The sequence below is a fragment of the Polypterus senegalus genome, chromosome 4, assembly GCF_016835505.1.
Source record: "Polypterus senegalus isolate Bchr_013 chromosome 4, ASM1683550v1, whole genome shotgun sequence".
Taxonomy (NCBI): domain Eukaryota; kingdom Metazoa; phylum Chordata; class Cladistia; order Polypteriformes; family Polypteridae; genus Polypterus; species Polypterus senegalus.
Window position 1 is genome coordinate 87,809,694 of NC_053157.1, and position 17,420 is coordinate 87,827,113.

The following is a 17,420-nucleotide window of genomic DNA, read 5'->3' on the forward strand; positions in this document are numbered from 1 at the left end:
TTTTTCTAGCAACTGTGCATGCATTTGCGAAAAATGTATTGAAGATATTAAAAGGAAACGGCAAAATATGACATAAAAAACGTCTGTGACGTTACGTTTACTTGTAAAGCACATACATGTACCTGTGAAGGGAGAACAGTTAGTACAGCCCGTAATATATTAGTTTGTAAATTCCATTTACAAATACACGGGATATTGTTTAAGGATTACTCGTAATCGGCTAGGTTTAGTCAGGCTGACAATGCTATCTTTTTATAGAACCATTTCCATTGTGCAATTTACAGCGATCGCGGCTTATTGTGCTACTTCGCAGACAGGACGGGTTGTTCACCTCTCCCCAGACTTGAGGCACACCCCCAAATCGATCCGGCAAACACGTGACGCGATCGGCACCCTGTAGCGCCGCTTCTCGCAGCGTAATAGGTCAATGTTTGCGGAATCGTTGTACTGCTGCAGGTTCTCTTGTACTGCGCGAATTCTAAGTGTATCAGGAAACAAATATTGGTTTTCCACAGACGGAATTGGACACATTTGCATTGTGCTCCGGGAGCTGTCACTTTCAAAACAAACAGGACGCATTTCGCTGCGTAACAGTCAGACGGCCGGGAATGTAAAGGGCAAATGGGAGAGGGGACTTAAGGATAAAGAGGGAAACAATTCAGGCCGGATCAATGGGCGCTTTGACCGAAAGCTGTTCTTCGCTGTGACCCGCACATGATCGGCCATGCTTGCTGCACAAATTGAACTCTTGGATGTTTCCATGGCTACAGAAAAGCCAATGAGCTGTCTGCAGCACTATTGAAAGGACCAGCCATTTTGCTTATGGGAGCGCAGAATGGCATTATGCCGTGCTACATACTGGAATAAAACAAACCGTTCGCTTGAAAGAGAAGAAAAGCAGCATTTTTGCGTGGGATTACAGCGGTGAAGATATGTCTTTGGACTTAATGACTGCGATTGGCATTAGAAACGGTAATGTCCTGCTGTAGATCTCCTATCAGCAGACTTGTCAAGAGTGGGGGGCTTTGCAGCAATGTTACCTCTTCAGCTTAGGAGCTCGCTGTGAAAGACAGCAAATCACCCAAAGAGTAGGGTGTCAACCGGCACTGGTATCATTCCTTCTAGACAATCTTAACTGAAAGGTGTTTTAACAGCACGCTGAGCACCTGAACAGTGCGCCATTGGTTCACTGAGCACCCCTCACAGTGCGTGCTCTCACTCCGGTGGGCATCTCCAGAGGTGGGCGCTTCTGTGTTTCTGGACATCTACATTACCGCGTTGTTTTACCTGAGGGCATCGGCGGCCTCGTGCCAGGTAAGCGGATTTAAATTAGCCTATTCAGATTACTGATGTAATGGCAAAATGCTCTGGATCACAATAAATAGAAGCTCGGGCAGGTGCAATCATATAAGATCACTTTGCATAAACTTCATTTGAAGAGGCTACAAAATTAGACCACCGATAAGGACAACTTTATGGTAGTCTAAGATGGATTTTTATTTAAACAGTAACATTTAGAAGCAGGGCAAGTGCTAATCGCGTGCAGATCTCCTCTTAAGAAAAAGCTGTTAAGTTTGCTCAGTGTGAATTCCATGCTAAAGACTACCGCTTGGAAATAACTCCACAACGTCCACAAAAGAATTAAGTCGTCTACGTCCGCAAAACATTTTCTGGGGAGGTAAATGTGTTCGCAGGTGCACCTTGTCGACTCCACGAGGAGCTGGCTTTATGAGAAACGTCAGAATTGTCTTTTTTTATCGTGTTAATCAGATAATATTCTAACATGCGCTAAGTAAGACTTCCGACGCCCTTTGATCTTCTTTGAGCGCCTTCTCTGCTTCACAACAATTTATTGAAACCGATTACCAAACTAGAGGTGTAGGCGGCGGGCAGGTAAATAGTGCGGATAGAAATTAAGCCCGCGCTTTCATTCTTACTCGCTGAAGCAAGCTCAACAAAAATCACATCATAGAGCACATGTAAATGGACACCTTTTAAGGTGGATCGCAAGATCGTACAGAGCAGACTTTTTTCGTCCTTTATGAGCAAAGCACAACAATGAAAGCTTCACAGATTACTGCTAAACCCAATATCGTCAGACAGCATTTCTATATTGTAACTCAAGTGATTAAAAGTATTGATAAGAGCTAAGGCGGTAGCTAATAAGTAGAGTGACTGTGTCCTGCTGACTAATGCACAACACTCGCTCTAGTGGACTGCGTCCTTGTGCGGATTTTACAAGCCAAAACTCGCTTTGTTGCACCTACATAAGGCAGACCGTTTTGTTTGTCCTAACCCTGATCACAGTGCCATTGTTGCGTTATTCTCAAAGTAAGTAGGACAAAGTGAGCCGTGCTTAATTTGTCCTTTTAATCTATGTGCGATACAACGCCTATGACAGGACCCAATGCTGCGGATTAACTAACTGTGTGCTGATTGCTTTCAGCAGTCAGCCAAAGTCAAGGTCAATATTTGTCTTAAAGTGTGCCCTTTCATTTTTCACTTCTATATTCCTTTTTAGTAAAGTGAGTGACGATTTAAAAATACATTTATATATTTATATGCAGTGAGGCCCTGATGCCATGTGGCAAGTCAGCTGTTGCCCAGTAAAGAGAAAGCAGAGCGGAGGTAGCGGGGGCGGGGTGGGGTGTCAACAACTCCCATTCAAAAGGTAAAGAATTGTAGAAATAACAACGGCAGTAAAACGAAACAGTGGATACAATCAGGCAAAAATGTAAACTTAAATTTTTTATAATTGTTCCTTATTTTTGCTCGTGGGTGTTGTATAGTGTTTTATTCAAGCCAGTTTAACACCGTGCTTACTACAATGCGATGTTAAGTTGCTTTACAAGTCATTGTTTTAACATTTACAGGTATGTACAGACTGTCGCGGCCCAACATCCCATCTAGGGTTCGCTCCTTGTTGTACTCATTCCCAATTGGGTAGACTTGATATATTGAATAAAGTGAGGTGAACATTTTTTTTTCTTAAAGACCTGCAAAATAAATTAAACAAGGACAACAAAGTGAGCAGAAGAGAGGATTGAACTGGCAACCTTATGGTTTCCAGTGTAGGACTATATAACCATTAGTCTACTCGGTTTGTTTTCCACACCATGCAGCTGTCACATAAAATAACACGATTTTGACTTGTCAGTGTCACACCCTCCAAGTTTCATTTTTGGCCACTTGTGAGACACTAAAAAATCATAACTATTTGGTAAACAGGAAATTTCTTTCTTTTTTTAATCTACAGAATAGTAGTAGTAATGTTTGTATAAAGATAAACATTCTATTGTGTTCTGTATTGCCATCTCCCTGTAAATACCTAGATTAAAGTGGACTTTAATCAGTGCAACTGTAATTTAGAGAATCCAACAATTTATTGCTAATTTTAGTTAATATCTTAGCAAATGTTTTGTCTGTTTAATGATCTTATAGAATGGTTTTGTTGACTGATGTTTTTGTCCTTCTGTATACAGTGGATAGGCTAAATAACATGTCTGAGTCCTGCTTAAAAATGCAAAAAATTAACAGTGTCTATCATTTACAAAATAATAATGCTGTTGATTTCTATTAACTTTAAATATTATGAAAATTGTTCACTGAATTTGACAGTAGTTTTGTAGTACAGACTACAAAATTAAGAAAATAATTCTGGACCTTTTGTCACTCTCATACATATTATTAGAAAAGGTTATTATCAGATAGCATACATTTTATTTATTGGGTGATTTTTAATATTTTATGATCTTCATGGTTTAGCTTTGGATTACATTTCATTTTATGGTTCTTTACTGGGCTGTGTGGTTATTTGTACAACCATCTCTAGACAAAGCACCATTTCATTCTAGGAAGGGTTCTTTGCATATGTAGTTGGTTCTTTGTGCTTTGAAAAACTTACAAACATTAAAAAAAAAAAATCTTTAATGTGTGGTGGGATACCTAGCAGGATACTAACAGATTAAGAAAACCTGGAGTTAGCCTTTGTTATTGTACGCAACAAGAATCCTTTTAAAATCAGGAACCCAAACAAATTTGTTACCATCTGTTCCTGGCTATTTGCTGGTCAAAGCCTGTTACGTATCTAAATAAATAAAGGTTCTTTGTGGAACCTTCATGTAGATGGGTCTTTTGGAAATGTTTTTTCTGAAGTGCACCTTTATTTTTAAAAGTGTACCTCTTTTGTAACAGTGTGCACTTCCAAAGAGTACTCTGGTTTGACTCTCATATCTCAAAGATATGCATATTAGGTTAATTGGTGACTTCAGACATTGGCATCACTAAGGGGGTGCCGACCACACTGGGTGACGCCATCAGAGGTGGTGACACCCAAATGACTATTTATCATTTTTTTTTTTTTTAACAGTGTTTCATGCTAAAATCACTAAGGGTGGCATCCCCCTACTTAATGAAACAATTAAGTGTCTGTGGACCATTAATATTGAGAATTGCCACTCTGCATTAAACGGCATGGTCAACTCTCTGTTAAGAAGCTCTACTTATCAAATCACCAAGGGGCCTGTGGGTGTCATAATCCAGCCCTGGTTACTGCTTATGGTGACCCCAACCTTAGTGACACCATATACTCCAGACCAGCCTAATGTGAATGAGTGTGGGCATTTGTGCAAGTCCAAGTTTATTTCCTAGATTGTGCCCAGTGCTGTCCACTGAGATTATAAAACTGGATAAAGTGGATCTGGAAAATAGGGGACTATATTTGTGGCTCTTATGCAAGTACACTTGCTTGTTAACACAAGTAGCCTACACATCCAAACCACCATTTGTGTACCTGCAATTCAGTATATACAGCAGCTAGATTTGATTGAACAGTTTATTTGATGGTTGACTAAGCATTAGAATGGGCAAGACACATGATCTAAGTGACTTTAGCCATGGCATGGTTGTTAGTGCCAGATACAGTAGGTCCAACATTTCACACACATGCATCCTCCTATGATTTATATGCACTACAGTTTTTTTAAATGGTTTTCAGAGAATATTATATCAACAAAAACAAAGAAATCTAGTGAATGGGAGTTCTATGGGTGAAAAATACCTTGCTAATGAAAAAAGCCTTAGGAGAATAGACAGAATTATACAAAATTAACAAATTGTCACACATACAGCAGAATACAGCACTTCTCAACAATGATGAAAGACAAATGTGAAGCAGAACCTGTTGGAAGCAGGATATTATTATCAAAGATGGAAGACTGAAGACTTGAAAAAGATCTCTTGTAGCAACAAATCCTTATGTCTATTGTGATATGCAGATGGTATAGTCTGAATTTGGTATGCTGATCATGAATCCATGGATCCGTCCCAGCTGTGTTGTCAGTGGCAGAGACTGGTGGTCTCGGTTTAATGGTGTTGGGGATACTCTGAATACCACAGTACTGCATACCAAAGTATAATTCTGACCATGTGGCACAGTCTAGCCTTTATGACCATGGTCTTTTCTTTTTGAAATGCATTTTTTCAACAGGATAGTATACTGTGTCAACATTCATGCACCATGTCAAGCCAATTCTATGGACATTGTGGCAATTTCAGTTTACTCATATGGCCTACATAGTGTTTTGATTTCAGTGCAATGGAGCACATTTGGAATCAGGTAGAACAAGAATGTGAGGAAGATAAATCTACAAGAAATGTGAGCACCAGCATAGACCAAGGTCCCCAAGGAATGTCTCGAGCACCGTGCTGAATGTATGCTTTATAGTTGAAGTTTTTCTGGACACAAAAAGGGGTCTTATCCAGCAGTGAATGGATATACGTAATAAAGTGGTTGTTAGTATATACTACTAACAACAATCCTGAGTTGTTGTTAGTATATATTTAAAAAATATATGTGTATATATACTGTATGGTCAGGGCAATGGTAGTGCTGTAATTAGTGCTACTGCCTAACAGTTCTAGTAACAACTGTATGTTAAGTTAATTAACAACTCTGTATTGGCTGGTATGAGCAAGTGTGATTCTGAGTGCGTTTCACAAATTGTTTTATGGATTTTTCATAAGTGGTCAACCCAGTGCTGAGTACTTTTGCCTCATATGATCCAGTGAATCAGTTTCGCTTTCTCATCCTGTCAACATCTCTGAGCAGACTTATCACTGTTAAAAATAATGGTTCTTTAAAAGCATTATATGATTCTTTACTATGGTGTGTGGTTCCTTGTAGAGCTATTGCTTGATAAGCTTTGAAAAACATCCTAATATGTAGAAAAAACCCAAACTCTTTAATATTTGGAAGACTACCTAACAGAACACTAACATATTAAGAAAATCTGGAATTAGCCTCTGTTATTATATACACCAGGAACCCTTTTAAAATAACAACCCATTGCTATTTCACTGGTCTGTTACCATCTAGTACTAAGCCTGGCACGAAACTAAATAAGTAAAAGGTTCTTTTTGGAACCCTCATGTGGATGGGTCTTTTGGGATCCAAAAATGGTTCCCCTATGAGATTGCTCTGAAAATCCACTCTGGCACCATTATTTTTAAGGGTGTACCTGATTTTGCTTGTGTCTGCATGGGATTTTTATTTTACTCTATAGTCTGGTTTCGTCTCATATCTTTCGGATGTGCATTTACTCTGAATTGGTCTGGTATGAGGGAGTGCACCTTGTGGTGGACTGTCTGCCCATCCAGTGTGTGTTTCTACCTTGTTTCTGATGCTTTCTGATGTACTTAGTTAAAAACACTGGTCCATACATTTGGATTTTACAGTTTGTGGATTACTTTTTTTAATTGAAATATTTGTCAATTTCATGTTAGCAGTGTTCTCAAAAAGAAGCAAATGGCACAGCCTAAACATGGTAGACAAGCTAAGGAATCATCTTTAGGCTTTTTCCAGATTTAAATTTTCTGTTCTTTTTATATTCTGTTTTCTCAACTTAATAATGCACCATGGTTATTAAAAATGTTTTTTTTTTTCTGAGTGCACCTTTTACTGTTGAGGGTTGTGGTTTGCTCAGGTCTACCCAGAGGCAATGCTTAAAAAGGGTACTAACTAGGCCCTGTAAGGGATAACAAGCATTCAATCAAAGAACACACTCTGTAAGATGGACATGGATGTACTTTTATGTGATGCCTGCTATGTTACTTTGGACGGGCTGCTATGTAGCTCAGGAGTTCTTTTTTATATTTCTGTTTTATGCTTCATGAGGTCATGACAGTTAAGCCAAATCTGTGCATTTCAAGAAAAATCGATCATTCAGTAATCTCACCACTGCACTCCTTTCTTGCACAGACTCGGTGTACAGTACATTGATTTATTGACCATAAGTAAGTAGAATTTACTACATCCTTTCATTTCTAAATTTAAATTTCATGTATTGTTTCCAAAGGCTGTAGTCATTATACAGCAATACAAAACTACAGTGAACTCTTTACAGACAATCAGTGTAGGAAGTACATGCCATCAAAGTATGCCTTTCTCTTTGCATTGCTCCAATTTCTTTTATTACAAATGTTTGCAAGATGACAAAGAATAATTTGTACAATTGCAGTTGGGTGTTAGTTTTAGACAAGTTTTGTGTTTTGCATGAAAAAATTGAATTTTATCATTGACGTTTTAGATTAAAATAAAAAAATGACTGTTGTATGAAAATCTCACGGTGACCCCTCTTACTTTGAATGGAGCCAAAAACTACTTTTTATACTGGTTTTATTAAAAGCAAGTAGCCTTCCATCCAATCAAATCAAACTTAACAAAACTAAATTCAGTTCAGCCCCCATCCATGAGAAAGCGAGAAAGGCCAATAGACAAAGTAAAACTTGAAGAGTATAAAAGAGGGAAGAGAATCCTTTTCCCCAGTATACATGCTAATTCTAAGTTATTGATCGGGTCCTGCTAAGTTTAAAAAAAGTTTTGAACAGATCCTTTAAGTGAGAATTAGATTTTTCCTAATTTGAAATAGTATATAACATCAGTTACCCACTGACTCAATAGAGGTGGGCTAGGAGTCTTCCAGTTAAGCAAGAGCAAAATAAGTGCCAAAAAATACTAAGAAACACAGAAGAGATTTAGAACATAGGAGCAGCGAAAGATGTACAATACATTGAAAAATAAAACCCAGCAGACACGGTGGACTTGCCTGTTAGAAATAGATGAACAAATTACAGTAGTTCTATATTGCAATATTTTGGTGGTAAAATGTCATGGATACACAGAGGATCATTGTCTGGATTTATGTTTTTTTGTATTTTTTCACACTTAACTTAGGTAAGAGAATCACTGCTATGGTGGTTACATTTGTGATGTGGTGTAAGTTGGAATGAAAAAATGCTACGTTGTATTAATTTGTGCATAACAAAATTCTGTCCAGTAGATGACATACCACAAACATTAGCACTGCCATAGAAAGTCTTATACCAAATGGCCTTTCCATGTTTAAGTGGAGCAACTGGATTCATTTTAGTTTCTTGCTGGTACAGCCTCCCCAAATTCAGCTGATAAATTATAGTGAAAATCATAGTGACTAAACAGTAGCTCAATAACGCTCATAGTTAGAGAAATGAGTTATAACATTTATTTTTATGTGCTCTTAAAAGGGCTATGGTTAATAATTTCTTAAAATTAATTTTCTTTAAAAGCTTGTGCATATAGACAGTAGGAGCTTTACTGCACTCTAATTACTGGTCATTTATTGCAGGCTACATGCAGTAAAGCAGATTCATTAACATTTGTTACAAAACCAGAACATGATGGCTTCTTTTCTAAGAAAAATGCAGTGAAATCACTTAGCAGAAGTGGGTGTTAATTGTTACTGAATTCTAGACCCTTTTGTGTACAGTATTTGATTACATCTTGCCTGAAGAAGGGGCCTGAGTTGCCTTGAAAGCTTGCATATTGTAATCTTTTTAGTTAGCCAATAAAATGTGTCATTTGCTTGGCTTTTCTCTACATTCATAATGGCTAACATGGTACAACACCCTAGTATTATATACAGTATTAAAAAAGTTATGCACGGGTTAGTATGGTGGTGGTGTTCTTGTGGTTAGTAACATTGACTGTTGCACAGATTCAGGAGATTAAGTTGTAACCCCTCCCTGTCACTTTTTGTGAGTGAAATTTGCAGATTGCCACTGTATCTGCATGTTTTGTTTTGTCCAAGTTGTCTGGTTTGCATCTATAATACCCCAAGACCCCTTCTAAGTGGACTAGTGCCTTGTTTAATGTTGGCATCTACCTTACACCAAATGTTGCTGCGATAGTCTCCTATTAACTCTAAAATTGGATTAAGATGGTAGAGTAAATCAAAGAATGAATGGAAATTAAAAGCACGGACAATGCTGTTTTAAAGAGAAACAAAGATCATAAAAAGTATCATTCTTAAATTCATTTACTCTGGTGAATACAGAAAATATAGCTATCGACAGAGTAACAACAGTCAGTTACATATATACTATAATGTTACAGGAACATATATTTACATTCTGTCATGAAAAATGAAATTTTGTATTTGTAACCATAAAGTTGTAGCAGACTAAAATACAGCTAAGATTCTCATCGCCTTTGACTGTGATTTATTTAATCCCAGGAACGCACCCAGCCTTGGCCTGACTCGCACACACTCCCCCACAGAGACAAAAAGCAACTGGTAATAAAACAGAAATATCAAAATTATATTAAACAATAATAAGCAAAATATATATACTGCTCAAAAGAATTAAAGGAACACTTTTTAATCAGAGTATAGCATAAAGTCAATTAAACTTATGGGATATTAATCTGGTCAGTTAAGTAGCAGAGGGGGTTGTTAATCAGTTTCAGCTGCTGTGGTGTTAATGAAATTAACAACAGATGCACTAGGGGGGCAACAATGAGATGACCCCCAAAACAGGAATGGTTTAACAGGTGGAGGCCACTGACATTTTTCCCTCCTCATCTTTTCTGACTGTTTCTTCACTAGTTTTGCATTTGGCTACAGTCAGTGTCACTACTGGTAGCATGAGGCGATACCTGGACCCTACAGAGGTTGCACAGGTAGTCCAACTTCTCCAGGATGGCACATCAATACGTGTCATTGCCAGAAGGTTTGCTGTGTCTCCCTGCACAGTCTCAAGGGCATAGATGAGATTCTAGGAGACAAGCAGTTACTCTAGGAGAGCTGGAGAGAGCCATAGAAGGTCCATAACCCATCAGCAGGAGAGGGCCATAGAAGGTCCATAACCCATCAGCAGGACCAGTATCTGCTCCTTTGGGCAAGGAGGAACAGGATGAGCACTGCCAGAGCCCTACAAAATGACCTCCAGCAGGCCACTGGTGTGAATGTCTCTGACCAAACAACCAGAAAGACTTCATGAGGGTGACCCAAGGACCCCATGTCCTCTAATGGGCCCTGAGCTCACTGCCCAGCAGCATGCAGCTCGATTGGCATTTGCCATAGAATACCAGAATTGGCAGATGCACCACTGGTGCCCTGTGCTTTTTACAGATGAGAGCAGGTTCACCCTGAGCACGTGACAGAAGTGAAAGAGTCTAGAGAAGCCATGGAGAACATTATGCTGCCTGTAATATCATTCAGCATGAGCAGTTTGGTGGTGGGTTAATGATTGTCTGGGGAGGCATATCCATGGAGGGTCACACAGACTGCTACAGGCTTGACAAAGGCACCTTGGCTGCCATTAGGTATCAGGATGAAATCCTTGGACCCATTGTCAGACCCTATGCTGGTACAGTGGCTCCTGGTGCACGACAATTCCTGGCCTCATGTGGTGAGAGTATGCAGGCAGTTCCTGGAGGATGAAGGAATTGATACCATTGACTGGCCACCACACTTTCCTGACCTAAATCCAATAGAACACCTCTGGGACATTATGTTTTGGTCCATCCAATGGCACCAGGTTGCACCTCAGACTGTCCAGGAGCTCAGTGATGCCCTGGTCCAGATCTGGGAGGAGATCCCCCACAACACCATCTGTCATCTCATTAGAAGCATGCACCGATGTTGTCAGGCATGTATACAAGAACACAGGGGCCATACAAAGTGCTGCGTACAATTTCGAGTTGCTGCAATAAAATTTTGGCAAAATGGACTAGCCTGCCACATTATTTTTTCACTCTGATTTTTGGGGCGTCTTTGAATTCAGGGCTCTGTAGGTTGATCATTTTCATTTCCATCAAACGATGTGCCATCCTTTTGTTCCTAACACATTACCCAGTCTATATCAGTATAGATATCCAGGAGGATTTCTTTTTCCCATTGAGATCTGATGTGTTTTCAAAGTGTCCTTCCATTTTTTTGAGCAGTTTATATACAAACTACAATGATCCCACCCAAGTTCCCTTTACGGCGATATACAATTCAATTCAACAATAACAAACCATTAACAAAAACTACACAAGATGAAGTCCATGATAAACCACAACTGATGGAATGAAATGATGGAGATAGATAGTCCAGAGACCAGCTCGCTGTATGTGAATGTAAAGAAATTCCTACCAGTATTTGCTGAAGATGACGAATGATGGGATCAGGAGCACTCCTTTCTTTGAAGATCAATACAGAATCCAAATCAATCCTCATGCAGCAGGCAGATATCAGACAGTCCATACACACACATAGGAGGACAAAAAAAGAATCCACAAGTAGTAAATGGGAGGGCAAACAGACAGGCAACCCAAAACACGAAACAACAAGACTTTTTCTCCTCTGTAGAACTGGCCTCTTTTTAAATCTTGTATCACCCTCCTTTCCCCAACAGCCCCTGCACCCTCAGCTGACGACCAATCAGAGCCACTGCAGGGACTGCTGGGAGTTGAAGTTTCTTTACCCAGTAAGGCCGCTACAAAGTTGTTAAGCAGTTACAAGAAAGGCTCCAAAGCTTACCTGCATTGTGAGGGAGTGTCAGTTACGGCACTATGGCCATGTGGCGCGTTTCCCCGAGGGTGATCCAGCTCATAAGATCCTCATTGTTGGGGACCCAAGTGACTGGACCAGGCCCATGGGTCACCGACGTAACACCTGGCTGCAGCACATAGAGGGTTGCCAACTGTACCAGTGCATGCTCCCCAACCTGACTTGACTTGACCATCAGTATGATGTATAATTTGGGAAGTATGGGATAGGTCACATCAACAAAAAGGGAACAGTTACAGAAACCATAACGTGTTGCGCATGTTTTATACAAAATCAAGACATTTTCCTTTTGCATATACAGTAAACTTCTGTGATCTCTAAAACAGTGAAACCACATGTAATGTTTAAGTGCTTAGTGCAAACCTTTATTATCTGTATTGAGTCCCCCTTTGTTGGTTCTGTCTACAAATGTATAAGCAATAAAATGCCATCCTAGATACTACATGGTAAAACTGAAAATGAATGATTTATGTTTGTGTCCCGATCAATGTAAGGCATCAGTATTTTTTTATTACAGAAAAGATTTTATTTAAGGTAAATCATTGTTGTTAAAAACCTGTCTTTTTAATTTCATTACACAATGGATTATTGCTTAATTCTCAAAAAAAAAGTTACAATGACAGTATGATTATTTTTCAGTGCTGAACCATTTTATTGAATTCTTGACTAGAATGTCCTTTGGACAGATGAGACAAAACTGGAGCTTTTTAGCAAATCACATTCACTCTATGTCCACAGATGAAAAAATGAAGCTTTCAAAGAAAGTACTCTAAGTTTAGAGGAGACTGCAATGTTTTACAATTTAATAGATTCATTCATTTCTTTGCTTGTGTAATGAAGCAGTGGTTGATATAAGAAGTCTTCTTTTATATCCTGAAAGGAATTAAGAATTATTGAAAAGCTTTGCTACATCTAGAATGTCATACTTTGTTCAGAAATACTGCAATCATATGAAAATTACTGCAGAAATACAGTACCCAGCAATATTATTATAATGCATTTTGTCACAACTAGTAGCTCCGTCTATAATCTCATAACTGAATGAAAAATGGTGTTATCTACATCAATCACATTTCATAGTTCAGCACAAGAAAATTGCAGACAAGGACATGGCATTTCACTAATATTCAATAACAGAATTTCTTGTGAAAAGAAAAGAAATCCCTGTTGATGACATTCATGCATGACTTGGGAAATGTTTGAATGGGTGATAGCAATGTCAGTGCTGGGTAAACAATTTTAATTACCAGAACTCAGATACTATCAATCAGAGTAGTAGGCTGGTAGTAGTAGCTGCTGCTCTAAACAACAAAAACCACAGAAAAAAAATCAGCCCGTCAGAAATAATAACACAAAAAAAAAAATTTCCATTGAGGTTGGAAACAAGATGGAACTTGGAAGTGCACTACTAGTTTGTGTACTACACATTTCAGTGTTATCGGGTATCTTTGATAATTCAAATAACGTCATTAATCTTAGCACAGCTTGTGTTTGTTATCTACTTAAAATGCATTTTTATAAAGAACATTTCACTGTTATTACAGAATTGGGATTTGTGAATGTCTGGTTTATAAGTCTCAAGCAAGACCGCAAAAAGGAGTACTGAAAAAGGTGCAAACCTCTTAAGGTAGGGATTAGGAGGTGCCTACCTCTGCTGATGGAGAAATACAAATTACAGAGTAATTAAAGCCATTATTAAGCCCCATGTTTTTAAGCATACATCAGAGGTATGTTTAGTTCAAATTATTAGGTACCTTCTCTGTGTCCAATATTGGAAGTAAATATGAGCTTCTGGATGTAGTAGCATTATGTTGTCTGATAAATGCAATCGAATGAAGCTCATTTGATCAGAATGAAAAAGTTGTCTGACTTATCTGGAATGGCAGAAGTTTGAACTGAACTATCCAATCACATGGTTGAACTATTCAATCTGTCACAATTTACAGAGTCATTGAATATGGCAGGAAAATTGATTTGCGCTAACCAAATAAGTTGTCCTGAATTCAAACCTACATTTTTGTGTTCTGTCCTGTTCAGATTCACTCTCAGCCTGCATTAAGATTTATAAACACAGCTCTTTAGCTGCTAGACGACACATTCTACAGGTGTCACCCAGATTTTGCTGGTGCTTTCATCAGTTCAGTTTTCACATGTGAGTTACTAGTACAAGGTAATAATTATATTATTTCATCCTTAATCTATCGAAGATGTTTTCTTTTTTTAACACTGCATTATGCAGTCACATTGTTTTTCGGTAACAATTCTATCCAGTGAAGCATAATGGCACACTGTCTCACTTATCCAATGAATTCTATGCCCGGTCATTGTCATTGAGTCTCCACATTCTCCCTCGGCCAATATAGGTTCTCCTCTGGGTAATCTGGTTTTCCTCCCCCATTCTCAAAGACATGCATGTCTGGTTTATTATCAGTTCCATGTTGGCCCAATGTGTGGCTTGTATGCCTGGCACCACCACGACCACTAGGAGACCATGAATTAAATGCAGTAGGTTTAAGACTGTTATTTTATTAAAATGTATTCTACAAGATAGAGAAGCCTCTGTCAAAAGGGTAGAGAATGATTATGGACTAGGAAATTAAGAGATATTTACGGTATAATATGTACGAGCAGCAATAACAGGTCTTATTGAGATTTTGCATGGCATATGGCTCATTATTGAATTCATAAAAAATGGAACTCCCATACAGTTTTTGGTTAAACCTGTGGTAATTAATGCAATTCACATGCTAATGAGCACCCTTGGATAGACTGTGCGACTGTGCTCTAATTATTGTTGAAGTATCAGAGGCTTGGTGGTTAACACTTGATTTTGAAGGAATGGCTTAGAACCAAAAGTAGATGCATATATTTCCTCACCATATTAAAATGTGTAATGAAGACACACATCAAGGTTAGGAGGGCTTTGAAATTCTTTTAAAATTGATAAGGAGCCTAACTGACTAGATAGCAAGGTACAGTACAATGTGCTTTCAGTTCTTAAGCTCATATGAAAGTCAGCAGTTACTCATGGGACATGTGTATCTGCATATTGTTAATATGTCAACAAATGTGCCTTGATGTTTAAACGTGTCACTCATGAAATGAGAAGCCATTTTTTCTCAATTTGAAATAACTGTGGGACACAAAGCAGACTAACTTCATAATATTCCATTTTTAACAAGGCAATTAAAAGTATGTATATATAATGCTTGTGTAATAAGGAAGGGTCAGAGATTTCACATAAAAACTGCTAGTAATTTTTTTTTTTTTTTTAAAGTAACTTGAAACCCTCTTTCAGAGCCAGGGTTTGTCCATCTTTGGCTACAGGGACACCAGGCTAGATTGTTCTGTAGAGACTTCTGATGACCCTGTGCCATTCATGCCTTAAATAGCAGGGGTCTCACTTTCAGCTTTGAGATGCCATATTAAAATGGTCTCATGAGCTCATTCCATTCAGGTGAGGAACATATGCATCGTCCCCTGTCACTCCTTACCTGTAAAAGGCAACTTGGTCATATTTATTCTTACCATTGACAATATGCTGCATCTGTTTGACCAACTATCAACCTTGAGTGGCCTATCTTTCCTGATCTCTCTACAGAGAGGGTCAAGACCTACCATCTTATGATCTGAGAGAACATTACACATTTCCACTTAGGTCTTAACTCCTAGATTGTAACAGCTGCCTATTGCCCTTTCAAGGTGCAACTTTTTTGTAATCCACTCACAGGTCTAGTCATATTACACTAGTATGTACAAGATTTACATTTTTGCCAGTGAGTACGCTGTGGGAGTTCTGTCATGAGCTACCCTGTACCCTTTGCCACCTTATTGGTGCCCGTGCCCATCACATTCCTTCTTTTCCTGCTTACCATATGCTTTTAAACATACAGTAAAAACTGTAAAACATCTTTATCATAAAACATCTATATGCTCTTTATCAAATCTTTACAAAAGTTAAAATTTAGGAAAAACATACGTGTACAAGCAACATGGCAGTATGGGAAAATATAGCTACTGTAAGGTGCACTTTTAAATCTTAGGTTAATTCTTGCAAATAGGTCATAGTTACTTGCAGAACTGTAAAAAATATCTTAATGCCCATGTAAGGTGATGTAGAAGATAGATCACTTAAAAGTGTGATCTTATACAGTGTTTTCATTTTGCATACACTTTACTTAGATCATGAGTGTAGGTAGGAATAGTTAAGTAAGCCTTATAGTTCTCCGCCTTTAACAGTAGGATGTCCAGTTTTGACTGGATTACGAAGATTTATGTGAAAGCCACTCCTTGAGGTAACGGAGAACAATTTTAGTGTGGCCTCAGAAAGGTTGTGCCAAACAGCTTACAAAGGCCATGTGAAAGGTGCTCAAGGCCAACCTTACCCAGGGCACAGAAACACTGCGAGAAACTGAGAATAGTGTGTGTGTGTGTGTGTGTGTGTGTGTGTGTGTGTGAACTTAATGCTTGGAATAACACGTGGATCTAGTGGTCACAACCCTTCTCAGAGGAATAAGTCTTATGTGTTATCACTATGGTGGTTAGGAAGTTTGCAATTTAATGTGAATTAACATACAAAATAAAGCCAAACCCTAATGGCCAAGACATTCCTCCAGATCTGCTGTTTCGGATCAATTAGATGTTCATGAATTGATGATAAGGGCAAAGAAAAGGTGAAGGCTGAAATTCTCACCAGGAGCATGTGGGGTCTGAAACACATTGTATGTAAAAGCTTTAGCAGTGTAATGTCAGCTATTTTTTTGTTGACAGAGTGTTGTATTTATGCTGTTCTTAATTAAATCTAATTGTCTAGAGACCACAATATATATCACTCACATATGCATTATGCTAAAGTGGAAGCTCAAAGTATGGCAATCTTTATATAGAATAAAAATCTTTAATTTTATTTTGAATAATATGGCATTATCAAGACTGAGAGAAAAGCATAATCAGCATTTACTTGCAAAAGAAGAAAAAACACATTTCAGATTTTTAAACTGCACTGTAAGTGTTATCAAAGATTAATGAGCTTTCTCTTAACGTATAGCTAATACACTACATATTTTAAGCTTATTACTGTGTGGTTTCCTGATTAAATATGTTTGCATGTATAAATTATTTACGTCTTCTTAAAGAAATATAGTTTCATTGGAAGACTTTTTTTCTTAATGATGCGCACATTTGTTGAACTCTTTCTGGTAATTGCAACCCAATTCAAAATACAACAATACATAGAGTTTGCTAATGTAAAAGATTCAGTTTCATTATTACAACATAATGAATTTGACAAACAAGAGGAGATCACTCAGTCCATCAAGTTTGTTTGTTTAGCTAATAGCTATGCTGTCCCAATATCTCATCCAGATTCTTCTGAAAGGTTGTTAAGGTTTCTGCTTCAAATGCATGCCTTGGTAGTTTGTTCAAGATTCCCACTACCCTTTGCATAAAGAAGTGTTTTCTGGCTTCAGTCATAAATGCACTTCCTCTTAATTTCCACCGGTGTGCACAAGAACGTGATATACCATTGAATTGAAAGAAGCCTGCTGG

General features: G+C 38.2%; 1 protein-coding gene across 18 annotated transcripts in view; it reads left to right on the forward strand.

Annotated features, from left to right (window-relative positions):
* The first annotated feature begins 440 nt into the window (after window positions 1–440).
* Window positions 441–17,420, forward strand: part of LOC120527501 (sorbin and SH3 domain-containing protein 2-like) — a 416,285-nt gene continuing 399,305 nt past the window's right edge. For 4 of the 18 annotated variants that reach the window (XM_039750977.1, XM_039750978.1, XM_039750974.1 and 1 more), the window contains exon 1: window positions 443–1,314. The gene's annotated coding sequence lies outside the window, so the exon portion shown is untranslated. Of the gene's footprint in view, window positions 1,315–17,420 lie in introns of all 18 variants that reach the window. The other 14 variants (XM_039750968.1, XM_039750969.1, XM_039750973.1 and 11 more) reach the window with 9 other exon arrangements.